General features: G+C 42.3%; 1 long non-coding RNA gene and 1 other non-coding gene across 2 annotated transcripts; one reads left to right on the top strand and one right to left on the bottom strand.

The window, feature by feature from the left end:
- The first annotated feature begins 3108 nt into the window (after positions 1 to 3108).
- On the top strand, positions 3109 to 10601 carry LOC146058833 (uncharacterized). The gene is made up of 3 exons (XR_014469987.1): positions 3109 to 3138; positions 8797 to 8887; positions 10374 to 10601. It is a non-coding gene; the product is annotated as an uncharacterized LOC146058833 (long non-coding RNA).
- Positions 10602 to 19384: 8783 nt separating this feature from the next.
- Positions 19385 to 19503, bottom strand: LOC146061922 (5S ribosomal RNA). Its single transcript, XR_014471315.1, has one exon. It is a non-coding gene; the product is annotated as a 5S ribosomal RNA (ribosomal RNA).
- Positions 19504 to 19743: the final 240 nt, after the last annotated feature.

Raw genomic sequence — 19743 nt, 5'->3', positions numbered from 1 at the left:
AAGAGGGGGCCCTCAGCTTTCAGCTTAGTGTCATTAGACTCCTGGGGGGTGTTTCTGGGTACTCAGAAACCCCCCCTGCGTGCGCTACTGGATTCAGAGGGGCGTACCTCTACTCACATCAATAATATATACTGTAGTATCCTTGTCGGTGATTATGATGGGCCATAGTTTTTTAATCTCACGATTGCCAGAACGCCAATCATGAGATTAAAAAACTGTGGCCCATCATAAATACCGACAAGGACTTCCCGGCATTATATGATACTCAGATTATGCCAGCATACTCACAAGGTAGTAATTTAAAGCAAAAACTCGTCAAAGTGGACATAACAAACTTAAACCCTGGGACTAATACAGGTCACTTTTTACAAAGGAAAACTGGTTGCTATCGATTGTACAGGGTGTACAACCTGCAATTCCCTTACAATGGGCAACACATTCTCTCACCCACATTTAGGGAAACAATATAAGATTCAACATGTATTGATGTGCACATTGAAGTTTGTTCTCTATTTGTTAATGTGCCCATGTGCCTTGGTATATGTAGGCAAAACAGAAACCACCTTTAGGGAGAGGATGGCCAATCATCGATTGGCCATCCGTCAGGCTCTCTCTAAGGGGGTGGCTGAACAGCTGGTAGCCAAAAACTGGTTGGCAGCCGGACACTCTGCGGCAAGCCTCAGATCAAATATTATCGATCACATTGCCCCACTTAAATGGGGAGGTGACAGGGGTCGTATGCTTCTACAACTTGAATGTAGATGGATCTTTTGGTTGGATACGATATCCCCTAGGGGACTTAATGAAAACCTGGGGTTATATTGTTTCCTTTGAACCATTTCCTAAATTTATAATATTGGCAATATCTGAAAACGTTTATATATATATGTATATATATATATATATATATATATATATATATATATATATATATATATATATATATAAAAGCTTTAACTCATATATATATATATATATGTAAATATATGCGTGTATATGGCCGAGAAAGATGGTGGCGGTATGCCTGGTGCTGAGGAGGTCGCTTTGGGTGGGTCAGCTGCTTGGGGGGTGGGCTGCCTCAGGATGTGGATAAAGGTCACCTTGCGGATAAAAGTCCAGGGGTGGGGGCATCAGAGACAGGTCCGGCTGCTCCCAGTTAAGTGATTGCTGTAAATTATATCTACTACACTTAGTGTATATACAGTACATATTATTACAGTATACATACAGCACATTATTCAGTACATTACTATTACATATTAGGGCAGTATGGATGGTGCAATGGATAGAATTACTGCCTCACAGCACTAAGGTCATGGGATCGAGTACCACCATGTGCCTAACTGTGCGGAGTTTGTACAGTATATTCTCCTCGTACTTGCATCGGTTTCCCCCAGGTACTCCGGTTTCCTCCCACAATCCAAAAATATACTGGTAGGTTAATTGGCACCAATCAAAAATAACCCTAGAATGTCTGTGTGTGCATGTACATACGGTAGAGAATATAGATTGTAAGCTCCACTGGCTCAGAGACTGATGTGAGTGTTCGAAAATTATCTTTAAAGTACTGCAGAATATGCGTGCACTATATAAGAAACTGGTAATAAATAAAAAATAATAAAAAACACAGGTGTGTCCGGCTCTCACTGTAGCATCAAAGATATTGCCCTGGGTGCCTGCATCAGGTACAAAGTTTTCTGGTCACCATGTGCAAGCCGGCAGGGACATGTAGCACTCCTAGGGACTCATATGCTTGTTGAAAAATATAAAATTTCCTTATTAAATTTATGCGGAGCTGTCGCTCCATTTCTAGTATAATCATGTGACAAAAAACAAACCAAATGCAATAAAACAAACTATACACTGACTAAAGTAAACAACTCAAATTTAGAAACTTATTGAGGCCTCCTAGACTGATTGTATTAAAAGTTAGTATCCATTTACAGTCTACCTGGAAATTATGTTTATCTCTATCATCACCTCGTATCATGAGGGAACGTAATCTATAATGCGTTACCTAAACGTAGCTATGTTATGTTGTGCTTCAGCAAAATTTATTACCACGGCTTGTTCACTAGAGCCTGTGGCAAGGGCGCTCTGATTGCAACCATACAGTATGTTAGGCCATGGGTCCCTAAACTGTCTTGCCCATGTGTAAACAACATGGGAAAGACAGCAAGTGCACAACGTATCTGGAGGTGCAAGTTAATGCATGTCTTTTCCTACAGGGCTGCCACCAGGGATTTTGGGGCCCGGAATTGATTTCCAGTTTGGGCCTCCCCCCCATGCCGGGCACTGTGGAGTTGCCCATGGTGGATGAGCTGTCAGTGTGGGAGGTAGATTTATTTGTACATACTGTATCTCACAGTTTGTAGTGCTTGTGCATGCAGACCCCCATCTCCCTCCTCCTTTTACTTACCTCCCAATTCAGCAGGTCCAGAAGCACGGCCAGGCTTCTTCAATGCAGGACGCTGGTTGCCAATTAAAATGCAACACTGGCTGATGAGCCAATCAGAGCTCATGTACCAGAAGCTGCTCTGATTGGCTAACGGTAAACAATCTCTGATTGGCTCAAAAGCCGGTGCAGCATTTTAATTTGCCGCCGGCGTCCTGCATTGAAGAAGCCAGGCTGTGCTTCCAGGCTGTGCTTCCAATTCCTGTGATGTTTCCACTTTGCAGGTATTTGGCAGCCATAAATATGGCCACCGAAGATGAATACGAATGGATACCACATTGGAAAATACAAATGCAGTGAATATGGCAGATTAGTGAATTTTCCCTGATCACGATTCATATTTTACTGAAAATATGACTAATGCCGGTTGTATAAGTTCGTAACCAGGATCGGCCTTATTTTGGCACTTTAGTAAAATTCCCCCTAAGTCTTTTTTCAACAATATTCAACAGTATTCAACAATATCCTGTGAGAACCGGATGGGGCTCAGGTTCTCACCATGACTTAAATCACAAGCTTATGTTACAGTGTTGGTGTCACACCAGCTGCTTGTGATGTGTATGCCATGTTTATCTCAAATAGCTAAAGGTTGAATAACTCTCAGCTCTACAATATAAAAAGCAGAAATGATGGATATTGGTCACTCTTGGAAAAAAAGCTTGTGCTAACTTCAACAAGGACAAGTGAGTATGGCTCATGTTCTTACTGAACTTTGTTTTTCATATACTGGGAATTCCATTTATTCTTCTACAATTATTTTATATTACAGTAAACACTACTTTCTTGATTAAATTAATAGTATAATGCAGTAATAATGCAGAAATATATATATATGTATATATATATATATATATATATATATACACACATATATATATATATATATATATATGTGTGTGTGTATATATATTTATAGATATCATTACTAAACAAAGGGTTATGGTATAGCATATCAACAGTGTTCTTAGTAGAACCTGTCTAGTTAGATGCCTAAAGGTAGTAAACGGCATCTAGATTGACAATTCATGAAAGTTAGACGCAAGTGTTGATGGAAACATTATCGACTGGAACAAGATCGACATGAGTTTTTAATTTTTTTGGTGAAAAATTGTGAAAAACTAATGTCGACCATGTGTCTGTTGAGCACGTTCCATTCAACCTAACGCTTGTGTCTAAATTTCATTATTGTCAATCTAGACGCTGTTGACTATCTTTAAGCATCTAACTAGAGGGTTGGGATCATTTGGTCTACAGCAAGTTGGTCGACATGCATTAGGTCGACACCAATAGGTTGACATGGGGAAAGTTGACATGGATATAGGTCGACATGGGTCAAGGTCGACATGGAACTAGGTTGACATGGGGTTAGGTTGACGGTGTCTAGGTCACCAGTCTAAAGGTCAGCATGGGGTTTTTCACTGTTTTTGACCCGAATGTCAACACTGTCGACATAGACACATTTTAAAGTGCACCGCATCCCCTCGCATCGCTTGCTTCGCTCGCATTGCTCCAGGCAAGGTATTACTTTATTCTCCCACCACGCCCTTGTGGATGGTAGGGCATGAAATACCACCTGCCGGCACATGTCAGCTAAAAAAACAGTGAAAAACCCCATGTCAACCTTTTGACCATCGACCTTGACACTGTCAACCTAATGATTATGTCGACCTAATGACCCGTCGGCCTAACCCTATGTCGACCTAGATCCATGTCGACCTTGACCCATGTTGACCTATATCCATGTTGACCTTGACCCATGTTGACCTATATCCATGTTGACCTTGACCCATGTTGACCTATATCCATGTCGACCTAATGCTTGTAGACCAACATGCTGTAGACCAATTGACCGTATAACTAGATGCGTTAGACTAAGTGTGGTCGACCATAACAGATTAGAGACAACCTCCAAAATGAAATGCATTTACCCATGTGCTAAAAGTTTTATTTATCAAAGCTGCTTTAGTTTTTCCAAGATGCTTAGCAGATTGACCAAGCCACACGGCAGCACTCTACATATATACCCAAATGTGGCCTATGATGGATAGACTACTGTCACTTTGCTGTGCATATTGGCAAGAATAACCTATATACTGCTATTAACCAGGCACCCACCATCCAGGGGCTTCAGCCTGGCCTTGGGTGGCCTGGGGAGGACAACTTTATCGGGGGGGGGGGGTCCCCATTCCCCCAGAGAAAAAGCTTTGACCACGGGTCCTTGTGTAGAAAGTTTCCCCCAGCTGTGGTATTGCCCTGCTGGATGTTGGAGCCCGGTGCTGTTTTTTAAAAAAATACTGGGGACCCCTAATTATTTTGTTCCCATATTTGGGAACCAGGACCAGTCCAAGAGCCTAGTGCTGGTTTATGAAGTATGGGGAAACATCTATGTAATTTGTCCCATATTTTGGAAACCAAGATCGGTTTAAAGACCCTGGGGCTGGCTATGCTCATGGGTAAGAGACCCACGCTATTTCTTTTATGCTTACCTATTTTATACATTTACACAAAGAAGCATCATATGGACCTTACTGATCCATTCAATGTTTCAGGGTCAGCCATTTTTGGCTGCCTAATATGTATGATTTCACTTTCGGAGAATAAATATCCTAAGAACTCTAAATTTGCTGATTTCTCAGGCAAAAAAGACATTTATAATCTTCACAACTTCAATTTACGGAATAGATGTAACAATCTAGACATGACCAGTGAGTGAGTCTAACTGGGATTATGATTGAGAAAGGTTTTGAGCCTGTTAATATGTTTGAGATGGATAGATACAGATTGTGAGAGGTACTGAGAGGGAGGAGTCAATGATAACTTCAAGGCAATGCACCTGTGGGCTAGGTGAGATAGTTGTGTCATCTACAGATAATGATATTGTGGGAGTTGAGGTTATGCAGGAGGGTGGAAAGATTATGAGGTCTGTCTTAGATATGCTACGTTTAAGAAAGCTCTGTGACATCAAAGAGATAGCAGAGACGCTATTTTATATAGAAAAAAAGTAGAGGAGGTCCATTGAACCTCCCTCCTTACGGTTTCAGCATGTCTCCTCGTGTGTTAACATTTATTTTGCTTTGATGAAAGTCTCCATCCTTTACTTTTTAAAATCATTGATAAATTTGAAAATCTCCATTGTGTCCTCCTTTCCCTTCTCTGTTATAAACAAGGGATGTGCACCGGCCACTTTTCGGGTTTTGGGTTCTGATTACCTTGAGGTTTTGGGTTCTAATGGGTTTTGGCAAAAGACCTCCTAAGTGTTTTGTGTTTGGATTTTTTGGGTTTTGGGTTCTGATTTTTTTGTTAAAAAAGCATAAAAACTGCTAAAATCGCAGAATTTGGGTTTTTTTTTTTTGCTCCTACGCTATATCAACCTCAATAACATTTATTTCCACTCATTTCCCGTCTATTCTGAACACCTCATACCTCACAATATTGTTTTTAGAGCAAAAGGTTGCACCGAGGTAGCTGGATAACTATGCTAAGCCACACAAGTGTGCGGCACAAACACATTGCTCATGTAAGCGTTGCACTGCAGCGGTAGGTACGGCAGTACTAGGCACCAGACAGGTAGATACGGTAGTACTAGGCACCAGACAGGTAGATAAGACAGTACTAGGCACAAGACAGCAATACTAGTATTGTGCACCAGCAGAATTTATAATAATTAATTTTATATTAGGTACTGCTTGGAAGTGGCACTCAGTGGCACACGTCAGTGCACAAACAGCATGGAATTATTTTTTACAGTCCCACAGAGCACAAGTATTATTATTTTTTCATTAAATTAGATATAGCAGCCTAGTATGTACTTGTACTACTAGGTAGGTACACTTAGGCAGTAACACTGCCAGTGGCAACAGTGGACTGAGTAAATAATACTGGCAACCTCTATTCACAGTATTCAGTGCAGGTAGGCAGCACCAGTGGACTATATATAATTCAATTAATTATTAGAAATATAGCAGCCTAGTAGGTAGAGAAAATAAACTACTAGCTACTAGGAAGGTAGGCAGGTAGGCAGTAGCACTGCCAGTGGTCACCACAAAAGGTAGTTATTATATTACACACCACCAGTAGCTTTATGCAGTGCACCAGCAGAATTTATATAATAATTAATTTTATATTAGGTACTGCTTGGCAGTGGCACTCAGTGGCAAACGTCAGTGCACCAGCAGCATGGAATTATTTTTTACAGTCCCACACAGCACAAGTATTATTTTTTAATTAAATTAGATATAGCAGCCTAGTATGTACTAGGTAGGTACACTAGGTAGGCAGTAGCACTGCCAGTGGCAACAGTGTACTGAGTAACTAAATAATACTGGCAGATTCAGTGCAGGCAGCACCAGTGGACTATATATATATATAATATAATTAATTAATTATTAATATATAATATAATATTACAGGCACAGCACAGCACCAGAGGTAGGCCCCAGCACAGAGGAGACAGTAGTACTACAGGTACACAGTTAGACTGTTCTCCTAAGCAGAGAGGAGAACAGAGCACACAGCAGCACTGAGGGAGACAGCCCCAGCGAATAAAATAATTAATTACAGCACAGCACACCAGAGGTAGACCGCACAGAGGAGACAGTAGTACTACAAGTACACAGTTAGACTACACAGCAGCACTGAGAGACAGCCCCAGCGATTAAAAAATATTGCGTTCAAGGTCAAGGTCAAGCTCAAGTTTAAGCCCCAGCAGCAGCACCAACACACCCTCTCCCAACCCACTACTAGACTGGAGTGAAGATGGCAGGCGCAGCAGCCGCTTTTAAAGCCTTGCGAAATCCGGCGCCGGGAGATGACGTTCTGACCACGCGGACGGACCCGAGTCAGGCGGGAATCTCTGAGCGCTGCTCGGAACCGGGCTCGGAATGATGACGTCCGTGGGGGCTCGGATCTCTGGAATCCGAGTCTGCACATCTCTATTATAAACTGTACATAATATGATATTTCCTGGTAAGTTTTGTAGTGCAAGTAAGTCTTGCACCACATTTTAGAGATATGTCCTCTGGAACTGGTCAAGATATTCTAGTTGAGGCCATACCAGTGGCCTATACATTACCTTTATAATTATTTTTTTTTCCCTGCTACTGTTTCTTCTCCCTATGAAACCAAGCATATGACTTGCCTTCCTCATTGCTTTGTTAGGGCTATTTCACATGCTTCGGCTCCAGCCGGGCAGCTAAACCCCACACGGCCAAAAGCCGTGCCACACACAGTGGTTAATAATGGTCACAATTGTGTCCATTCACACGGGACGGCCACAGCCCGGCTGCCTGGTTGCAGCCGGATCCCACCACTGGAATTGACGGCTGCCAGAGCGGTGGAATTATAGTGTAATTGGCATGTTCTTGACCATTCCTCTGTAAAAAAGGCATATTTATTTATTTATTAACAGTTTCTTATATAGCGCACACAGATTTTGCAGCGCTTTACATAGCATAGTTATGATCAAAAACACATAACAAATTACAGTACAAGACAGTTTAGTACAAGTACATATTGATACCATTTGTCCCGAAACAATATACTGACCCCTTGGGTAAACTTTCCCTCTTGCAACTGCACTCCATTCACTATGACCCTCTGTTAAATATCCTTCAATCAGGCTTCAGTGAGTTACACACTTGCAGGTCCACTCACTGTGGGGAGAAAGTGCAGGGGGCAGACAGGGGGAAAAAATGGTCTCACCCATGGAAACGGCCAGCAATTTAAGGGTGTCCCCATGAATATGCTGGTCATTCCTATGGGTACGCAGGTGGGTCGATGCCTGCCTGGGGCGGATAGCTGACATTACAGGATGTAAGCTGCCTGCCCCGTTTCCGTCCTAGAACTCATAAATAAAAGTCATTTGACTGACTTTTATTTGCAAAGGCAGGAGAAATCATCCCATGGTCGGTGACCATGGAATGATTTCTCATTCTAGTGGAGGCAAGCGAGTGTATGTGTTCCAGTACACACAACATTGCATTGTACTGAGGGGATTAGGTGTTGGGGGTGTCGGTATTCGGTCATGTGGCGGGTGGCATCTCAGGCACTTGGTAAGCTGCAATGTTGCAAATAAGATTCCAGGACATAAAACTAGAATTCCAATCATCACAAAGTATAGTACTTAACACAAGAGATGTCTTTTTAAAATGTACTTAATGCATACAGTGTTAGTTAATGCTGTACAGAGGGTGGCCGATGCATCACAAGCAAAATCCTATGCTTACTGCATCCAGCCCAGTGTATGTAAGGTTTGGTTTCTGTTCATATTTTCAAAGTCCACAAAGGAGTATTCTTTCATGAAATTACATCACATAGTAACTGCAATGTATGTTATTAAACAGCTTCTTAGACTGCCAAGATGATGCCCAAATTTGTGATACTGGTGACAGCTGTGGCCCTTGTCTGTCTTGTACAACTTGGAAAAGCAGAAAAGTAAGTCAACAAATTACTAAATTATATATTTATAAAAATTTAATCTATTTGCATTTAAACTCAGATCGCATTTAAACTCAGCACTTTAATGGGGATGTTTTGCAGAGGCACAGTAATGGAGCTCAGTGCCAGTATACAGTATGTGATATTAATACTGGTATGAGCCACATTACTGAGCCTTGTAAAACATTTACATAGAAGACAGCCTCTGTTATGGTTCATGGATGGGACAGATTTTTAAAGTGCCACTTGGGACCCACTTGGGACCCACTGGGTCCTAGGCAGGCACCTAATGGGAAATCCAGGCCTTTTCAGTGTTAGTCATTATGCAAGATTCCATTCACAATGTAACTTTAACTATATTCTAGGAATATAATATATGGAGGAAATGTTACTTGAAAAACATAATTATCATTCAGACTATATTTTAGGCAACATTTCAAGTATGGATTGGAAAATATTCCGACATTGCAAAGGTGCGACATGTGTGCTGAGATGCATGTAAACACCAGCATAACATGCATATTTGTCACACCCATGGCCATATACATTACAGTTTGCCGCAGCCTAGTTGGCTGAGTCATGGCTGCAACTAGGCATAACAGATGGGTCAACATGGCCGCATCATAGCCACGATAAGCATGGCTACATCTGCATTAGTCAACATTGCCAAATGGCGGAACGGCAATGGTCAACACATGAATAGTTTCACAGGATTCCTTTACGATTTTCTTTATTTTCTTGAACTCTTTCACACTTTACCATCCATGTGAACAATTATAAGTTACAGAAAAGAGTGCCAAGAGCAGCAATAGTGAAGTGAGGCATCGGTCCTGGAGCATGGCAACTGAAATGTCATGATAGGTGATGCTGTACACTAATTGGGGGTCCATGCACTCAGGTGTCGACATTGACATATGTCCACATGTTACTTGTGTTGATCTCTAGCGTCAATCATTTACATGTATTTCTTTTCATGTTGACATAAGTATTGTTTACATAGACATTGTCAACCTAATGAGCCACACCTAAGAAATGGGTCTGAACATAAATCATTTTTTTGTTGGTGCTGGATATGACTGTGAATTTATACCGTAGTGCTGTGCGAGTAGGGTGGTCAATGCTTATCATCAAATGTGTAACTTTAAAAATCTAAAGGGGTTATTCAGTGTGTGGCAATATTTCAGATGGTTTTACATATTGTACATACCAATTAGATGCTGCCGTTTTCATCCACATTGCAGCCATGCAGATTCTACTTTTTGAAAAAGTCAAATCTGCATTGTCAAAAATGGATACTAGATTGTCAAAACCTCTTTGTTTTTGACAATCTGTTTCCATTTCTGACAGCCCGCGGCTGCTCCGGCTGTCGGAAAAGTGCCTCATCACTAAAAACTAGTTTCACTCTGATATCACTAATCGTGGTTTACATTTTGAATTACTACTATTGTAGTTGCTGATATTATCATTTTTCTTCCTGGTGTAGGAAGGATGAAAGCAACCATGAGACTCATGAAAGGGAGATACAGCAGGACAATGCTGACAATGGAGAAATGAGGGATGAGAGGGGAATACCTGAACTTCTGGGCAAAGCTTTTGCTTTATTTAAAAGTAAAGTTGGTTAAATAAAACCTGCCATTTTTAGTAATGATATACATACATTTGTATATGATTGTTCTATAACATATCAGGAAATATTTCCTTCTGATAATATGATCTATAAAACATGAGCATAACTAACCCAGCATTGTGTGGTTTTTATTTGCCTGATGCATACTGTATATACAGGTCATTAGGACCAAGGACAATCTGTCACTGGGGGGTTTATTCTAGTTCATTCTTTCTGACAAAATCCTTCTTAGATGGACAAAACCATGTGCACTGCAGGGGGGCAGATGTAACATGTGCAGAGAGAATTAGATTTGGGTGAGTTATTTTGTTTCTGTGCAGGGAAAATACTGACTGCATGATTTTACACTTCAATATAGATCTCACTTTGAAGAAAAACCCCACCCAAATCTAATTCTCTCAGCACAAGTTACATCTGCCCCACCCGCAGTGCACATGGTTTTGTCCATCTAAGAAGGATTTTGTCAGAAAGAATGGACTAGAATAACCCCCCCAGTCTGATGTACTGTCAGGTATGTGACTGTAGATAGCTGTAGATCCTATTTGCGTACTTTGGGCATTCCTCCCAATATGAACATCTCCATGAGGGACAGAATGCACTATTTCTGGACATCCCTCTTAATTTATGATTACCATCACCTGTGTTCACATACCATTCATGTTCAAAAAATAGTAATTGTAAATTATGTGTGAATTCCAGGAATAGAGCATTATGGCCATGCTGGAATGGGTCATGCTTGGAAATATGCTTTGAGAGACTTTGTGGAGGTGATGTGGCAGGAGACAGATCTCTCCTGCTTGAGAAATCCCAGGGATTACCTGCATGAACCTGTTCCAGCATCATGCACCATTACCTACAAGTAGCATAAACTCTTTGGTAAACTATACTTATTTTTAGAACCATACTTATATCAAAGCTTTGATGCATGAGAAGCAGTGTCCATCACAGTGAGCTTACAGCAGCTCTACCTAATATCTTTAATATAGGCTTTTCATAGATTCAGTCATCTGCTGGTTTGTGCCTGTAAACTGTAAAGCCCCGGTAACAGGACTGCATGCTATATATATATATATATTCCAAAGACAAAAAACCTTACGGTTTCACATGCCCCATTAAGGCTTCTTACACATGATCTGGCATTTCAGAAACCTGTTGTAACTCTTTCACTCAAACAGCAATGAAATTCTGATCATTAAGGCTGACGCCTTAATGGACGTGTTCCTTGCGCAATACAGATATGGTACGCCATCACAGCCTGTGGGTAAGTGCAGATTCAGCACTCTCACAGAGTGAGATTGCTGTTACTCACACAATGGTGGAGCTGCTAATTCACAGATTTGTGTGCTCATTGGAATACACACATGCAGTCTATGCAACTGAAGGTCTAAACAGTAAACAGAGCCGAGAGGATGGGGTAAAAGTGGTGTTGATTGGGGGAGGAGACAGTGCGGTGCAGTTGAGGAGGAATAGAAATGCGTAGATGGTGGAAAGGCTAAGCAGCACTGATGGTAGACTCACAAATGCGGATGGGTGGAAAACAGTGGCACAGATTGGGGGAGGTAAGACAGAGTGATGCGATTGGGTGGGAAACAGTGAAGCAGTTGGAGGAAAGACAGAGTGGACCAGATAGGAGAGAGACAGCAGTACAGATGGAAGGAAACTGTGGCATGGACGAGAAGGGCAGAGCAGCATGGATGGAGGGGGGACAGAGTATCACTAATAGACTGGGATGCATTGGCACAGATAGAAAGAAAAAGAGTGGCATCGGTGTGGAAAGACACCCCCCCTCCGGTCCCGTGTAGCCCCGCCCACTGGCAAACGCAGGATTTTCAGAAGGGGGTTTCCAGAGGGGCGGAGCAAAGCACGGAGATGGACACTTAGGTGACCCAGTATATGCCAGGTCAGTTAAAGTATTATAGATAGACCAAATGTATATAAATAATATAAATAATATATATATATATATATATATATACATATATATATATATATATATATATATATATATATATATATATATATATAACAGCAGTGTAGACCCATGAGCATAGCAATGTAATTTCCACTAATTACCCCTTTACTGCACAGATGGTGGGAGATGAGGTGGGAGAAGGGGGCATTGGGCTGAATGAAGAGGCCCTAATCCATAACTTCCAGGGTGGTAGAGGATGTTTAATACGCAGAGGAGGGATGTATAGTGGAGTGGGCTTATTATTCATAATTTTCTGGTGGGAGGACAGCTTGCTTGACTGCAGATATCTACAGTTGCCGGAAATAGATTTCTTAGATTTTAATGAAATTAAAAACTAGAGAATCCCACCTACCAAATGGTACTAGGGACTAGAGGATCAGAGTTCAGGAGGCAGAGCAATCTGCCAACGAGTATATAAAACTACATACCAGGTGTGTGGAGCTGGAGCAGTAACCAGCTGCTGGAAGGCTAATATCTCTGGTTCTGGGAAAAGTAGAGACAAGCTACTAGTGTCCATCAAAGGGAGAGAGTCCCAGCTTTTGGAATATACCCTCAGACAAACTCTAAGTCAGAAAGAACCTGAAATATCTGACTGGGAAGAGCAATTAACAGGCTTGGATGGGGACCACTGCTTTGAAGTCAGATATCTCGGGTTCCCCAGGGCCGATTTTTAAAATTCTTGTACCCATGGAAAGAGGGGACCCTCAGCTAGGGCCCTCAGATTCCTGGGGGGGTTTCTGGGTACTAAGAACCCCCCCCCCTGCGTGCGCTACTGCCGCCCCCTGCTCATAGTTGGCTATCTCTCGGCACTATCGGCAGTGTCCTGTCGGCACCTACTGTTTAAAAATGAGAGGGAGCTGGCTGGGGAGGCTGTCAGCAGTGGGATGGAGGAAGCTGGCGGAGGGGAGAAGTAGGAAGGGGTAGACCACCTACTGAGGCTGCAGTGGGGAGGACGTGGTAGGGGGACTCAAAGCTTGCTGGTGCTACGGGCAGGAGGAAGGATAGGGAGGCTGTAACTCATTGGAGGGAGAGAAGGCATGGAGCTGATGGTCAGCCTGCACGCAGAGGACATGGACAGGCAGTGCTGGTAAAGCACTTTTGAATATCCCGCCCAGTTCACTGACATCACTTATTCTCCTGTCGCCTCTGGCACTGCACGGAGCTTATCAATCTAATTAAATAAAGTGGTGTCAGTGCTATTAATCACACAGTCTGTCCCTCTTAACCCCATAACACTCCTTAGCCCCCTGCATAACACAAACAATCGTAATTGCCCTCTGCTCACAGAACAAAACAGCTACTCGGGCAGGTCAGCCATGTGTGTGCACCTAAGTGAAGCCTATCCGAGTACTCCCCCTGCAGGTGGACACAGCGCATGCGCAACAAGTTGATAATCCCTATCTCTATAATGGGGCATGTTTCACTAAATTATAAAAAAAACTGTACCTGTCTGAAAAGCCTAAACCCCAAAAGGCACTATACTGGGACAATATCTACCTAATAAAACAAACCCCAAGTCTCAATTGTTCCCCTACCCCGAGTTATGCCTTCCCAAAAAAAACCTCATAGACTAACATGGGTGACATAGTGTCATTTCGCGAGTCTCAGGAAAAAACTGGCAGTTAGAAGTTTAGATCACTCCCAATTGGTCAATTTTTAATATTTCGCCCTGAAATTTGGTACGCAGCACCGGTTGACGATTCTACGCGTACATGCCAAATTTCAGCTCAGTACGCCCAGTCACTTTTGAGGTGCAGTCCCTCAAACACCATGCCCCCATCCGAAAAGTTCCCTATGGGAAAAATTCGTTCGTAGGATTCAGCCTTAATATAAGGGCACGAACGTGCCCTTATAATATAGACTTATACCTTAATAATGATTATATTAAAATAGAGGGGGGGCAAAAATGTTGTGCCTAGGGGCGGCCTGACCCCTAAATTCGCCCCTGGGTGTGTCACATTGTGTAAGGGCATTATGGTGTGTCGCATAATGTGTAATGGCATTGTGGTGTGCGCATAATGGGGGGGGGCATAATAAATTATGCTATGGGGCCCACAAAGTTGTAGTTACGCCACTGCCTGGAAGAGAGTAATAAACTTGAGGTTTGGGGGATTCGTGGGGCCAGGGGGAGGGGGGGATGTTACAGTGTCTTATATATCGCAGCAGATTCCTTTACAGCGTCTTATATAGCGCAGCAGATTCCGTTACAGCGTCTTATATAGCGCAGTAGATTCCATTACAGGATCTTATATAGCGCAGCAGATTCCGTTACAGTGTCTTATATAGCGCAGCAGATTCCATTACAGTGTCTTATATAGTGCAGCAGATTCTGTTACAGTGTCTTATATAGCGCGGCAGATTCCGTTACAGTGTCTTATATATTTCAAATGTAACATGCCAACACATGTTAGCCACGCCCCCAATTCATTACCGGGAGGAGGGGGGGGGGGCGCGAAATATGCCCTTGCTCCAGGCACCATGGCACCTAGCTACACCGCTGGTATTTACTATATTAAAGCAAAATGTAATCAGCTGTGCGACATAACAAACTGTACCTAAATAAGTCAGTAATGAGGCATTACGTCTACTTACCACTGCCTGCCAGCTCCACACCCATTTCAGGCTCCACGTTGCTGGGTGGTGGGTAGTTGGGTAGGGGTAGGGCTGGGTCATCCTGACCAGGGTAGATGGGTGGGGAAGGAAGGGAGAATGAGGAGGTTGGTGAGTGGCTAGGGGGAGGGGTGTGTGTAGGGGGAGTGGAGTTGAAGTGTTCCGCCTCATGGCAGTCCTCCTCCTCCTCCTCCATCTCCACCTGGTCCGCCTCCTCCTCCTCCATCTCCACCTGGCCCGCCTCCTCCTCCTCCACCTCCACCTGGGCCTCCACCTCCTGGACCTCCACCTCCTGGGCCACCACCTCCTGGGCCACCACCTCCTGGGCCTCCTCCTGGGCCTCCAGCTGGGCCTCCTCCTGGGCCTCCTCACGGGCCTCCTCACGGGCCTGTCTGGCTCTCTCCCGCGCTGTGGGTTTAAAAAACAAAATGGATGAGTGTCATTTTAAAGTCAAATTTCTATTACAATTACATATCATATCCACATTACTGCATGTGAAAGAGGAAGTATCACACATATAGTATATGCCATTTCTAAATCATCAACACCCAATTGTCCTCATGTAATATAATTATTTAATAATGTGAAAATGAAAACATTCACTGTTAATTATGTGTGTTTTGCGTCAATACTTACAGCGTTCAAGACGCCGCCTCAAAAGCTGGAGTATATCCGGCTGCTGCCGACGCAGGTCGGACCATCGCCTCTCCAGCTGGGCGACGGTCCTCCGCACATTTGTGTGGGCGAATATTCGGCGCCGGGCTGCAACGTAGGCCCGGCGCTTGTCCCTATTGGAAATATAGGGACCTGCCTGCCCCAGCCTCCGCTCCATAACGGAGACTAATGCCAGCAGCTCCGCAGTAGTAAAGGGTGCTGCGCACTGGTATGTCGCCATTTTAGCACTGGCACATGACAAATATTCATGTCCTGTGATTGGTTGTTAAGTGTAGTATTTGGTATTAACTTTATTATTCATTTTGACATGCACAGTGTGTATGCGCTACAAGAATCGGCTAAAACATCGCACCGCCAAACAACGCTTGCTATAGCTTGGCATCGCATAGCTGTACTTCGCATTACTTACTGTATGCATTTATGTGTATGCGTACATTTATAAAAAAAAACACATAGACATACGTGCAGTTCTCCTGACCATTATATTGGACACATTATACACCTAAGTTGCATGCCTGCCTGTGCCTGCCTGCCTGGCTCCTACTTCAAATATATTTGAAAATAAATAAATAAATAAATATATATATTGAGTCCCTGTATTTGTATGTATTAGAGCATGTGGTCACAGGCCACTTTCACCCCAACCTGGGAATGGCGAGTGCTGTTTGCACCCCATTCGCAGGGATGGCGAGTGTTGTGGTACTCTGTATGTGTGTATATATGTGGGTTAATTTTTATTAACCTTTGTTACTGTGATCATAGCTTTCTCTTTCACCCCAGATGAGCTAATTTATCTGTAACCTGTTACAGCTGCCCCTTTAATTCTAAGTCAGGTGTTGTGTTAGGTGACTGCCTCATCTTTAAAAGCCATAAGGCACTTGGCAGGTGAGCTTTAAACCAGGAAAAAGCACATGTCGACTTTAGCTATGATGTGTCAGCAGTTGGCAGGCTCTTGAGAAACAAATGCTAGTGTAGGACTTGCAGTGAAATGGGGTCCCTTGGCGATGGGCTGCAAGCTTAAATGCATTGATCAATTCATGAACTAAAACCCCATTATTTATTTGATTAATTGTATACTAAGGTGAGTTAGTTCATTATGGAGAGTGTTGAGTCCCTGTATTTGTATGTATTAGAGCATGTGGTCACAGGCCACTTTCACCCCAACCTGGGAATGGCGAGTACTGTTTGCACCCCATTCGCAGGGATGGCGAGTGTTGTGGTACTCTGTATGTGTGTATATATGTGGGTTAATTTTTATTAACCTTTGTTACTGTGATCATAGCTTTCTCTTTCACCCCAGATGAGCTAATTTATCTGTAACCTGTTACAGCTGCCCCTTTAATTCTAAGTCAGGTGTTGTGTTAGGTGACTGCCTCATCTTTAAAAGCCATAAGGCACTTGGCAGGTGAGCTTTAAACCAGGAAAAAGCACATGTCGACTTTAGCTATGATGTGTCAGCAGTTGGCAGGCTCTTGAGAAACAAATGCTAGTGTAGGACTTGCAGTGAAATGGGGTCCCTTGGCGATGGGCTGCAAGCTTAAATGCATTGATCAATTCATGAACTAAAACCCCATTATTTATTTGATTAATTGTATACTAAGGTGAGTTAGTTCATTATGGAGAGTGTTGAGTCCCTGTATTTGTATATATTAGAGCATGTGGTCACAGGCCACTTTCACCCCAACCTGGGAATGGCGAGTGCTGTTTGCACCCCATTCGCAGGGATGGCGAGTGTTGTGGTACTCTGTATGTGTGTATATATGTGGGTTAATTTTTATTAACCTTTGTTACTGTGATCATAGCTTTCTCTTTCACCCCAGATGAGCTAATTTATCTGTAACCTGTTACAGCTGCCCCTTTAATTCTAAGTCAGGTGTTGTGTTAGGTGACTGCCTCATCTTTAAAAGCCATAAGGCACTTGGCAGGTGAGCTTTAAACCAGGAAAAAGCACATGTCGACTTTAGCTATGATGTGTCAGCAGTTGGCAGGCTCTTGAGAAACAAATGCTAGTGTAGGACTTGCAGTGAAATGGGGTCCCTTGGCGATGGGCTGCAAGCTTAAATGCATTGATCAATTCATGAACTAAAACCCCATTATTTATTTGATTAATTGTATACTAAGGTGAGTTAGTTCATTATGGAGAGTGTTGAGTCCCTGTATTTGTATGTATTAGAGCATGTGGTCACAGGCCACTTTCACCCCAACCTGGGAATGGCGAGTGCTGTTTGCACCCCATTCGCAGGGATGGCGAGTGTTGTGGTACTCTGTATGTGTGTATATATATATATATATATATATATATATATATGTAGCAATGTAAAAAGATATCGGCGACTAATTATTGTGAATATGATAATAAAAATATTTAATGAGATGACAGTAAAATATAAAAGTAAAAATACATTTGTACACCAATGGACATATATTGCACAATAAAAACTGGTTTCAGAGGTATATAGGTGTGAAATACTGTGTTTGGGTAAGAGATGGGGTGGGGATATATATAAAAGAGTTTTATATATTAAAAAAGAGGAAAGAAAAAATTAATTAAAAAAATAAATAAAATTTTTGTATATAAAAAAGGTTATGTATAAAGAAAGGTGTTAATAAAAAGTTCTTAACTTTTTTGATGTGATAGGAGGTAGGTAGCCCAACGCGTTTCGTCTGGTGTGACTTCTTCAAGGGGTGGGAGATGAATGAGCCCAAACCTGTATTTATACCTATGTGCCTGTGAGTGTGAGCTATGACGTCATTTCCTGTTCATTAATCAATTACTCCGGCTAGATTTTTGACTTTACTATAAAGGGGGGCTGGACACATGCTCAGGGATAGATTAAAAGACATATATGCAGAACGCTAAATTTACAACATTTTTAAGTGGCTGGAAAGTTCATCTAAAGCAGAATGTACGGAAACGCGGCACTTCCGCCACGTTTCCGGCGTCCAAAAAGCGCTAGTGCGCATGCCCGGCTTTTCACTGATCAGACGGAGCTGTGACCTTCTCCGTCATGTGCGCATGCGCCGGAGAGTCGTAGGACTGTGAGAGGTTCTTTCGCATGGCTCTTGTGAATGTGTTCTCAGGAGTGAATGCCGATGGCCATTTTGTTGGGGTTTTTTCATTAGAAAGGCTGCTTCTATTGCGTCTTGTAGCTATTTCATTGCGCCCATGTTAAACCATACATAGAAATATAAGAGAGAAGATTGTAAATACAATTGTGCATGACTGCTTGAATATATATTATGCCCACATGATTTAATACATTGCGTGGCTAATTCGAAGTGACAACAGAAATCAAAACTGGTGTTACCATTGAGATATTATTAAGGACTGTATATCGCTATAAATAAAGTGCACAGCTTAGTGCTCTGTGGTAATTGACCCAAAATAATGTTATTATTGATTTACATAATAGTGTTGCTTATGATATATGCCTGAAAGGCAAGAGAGTGCTAAAGTGCTAAGTGCTAGAGGTTACTTAAAACCTTGATACTAATTAGGTAAATTATTTAGTTAATTAGTGTGTGTCAGAATGGAAAGTGCTAAAGTGCTAAGTGCTAAAAATTGCTTGAACCTTAATACTACTCCGGTATATATCATGCTTCTTATTGGGTACTACAGCACCAGGTTTTCCCAAGAGGTCTCCCATCTTGGTACTTGCCTGGCCCAACACTGCTTAGCTTCCAAGATCGGACGAGATTGGGCGTAACAAGTGTGGTTTGACTGTAGGAAAATACAGCGACACCTGGAGATTTTTAGTACTTTATTGGGTTCGTACAATATGCTGCATCATTTAAGCGTGAATAATGAAATACACGAAGACAAGAGAAAGGGTAGTGAAAGACTGATCAAAAGAGAAATAGTGTTTCATATTTACGAAATATAATGTTAGTTTACCCTGGTGGGATAAAAAAGAATAAAGAATTAGATTCGACCTTATAAAAATGGCGCGATCTCGTAATTGTCGTTGA

This window comes from Crinia signifera, chromosome 2, assembly GCF_055691185.1.
Source record: "Crinia signifera chromosome 2, ASM5569118v1, whole genome shotgun sequence".
Classification (NCBI taxonomy): Eukaryota; Metazoa; Chordata; class Amphibia; order Anura; family Myobatrachidae; genus Crinia; species Crinia signifera.
Note: the sequence above shows the minus strand (reverse complement) of the source record. Positions and strands in the feature narration are given on the sequence as shown.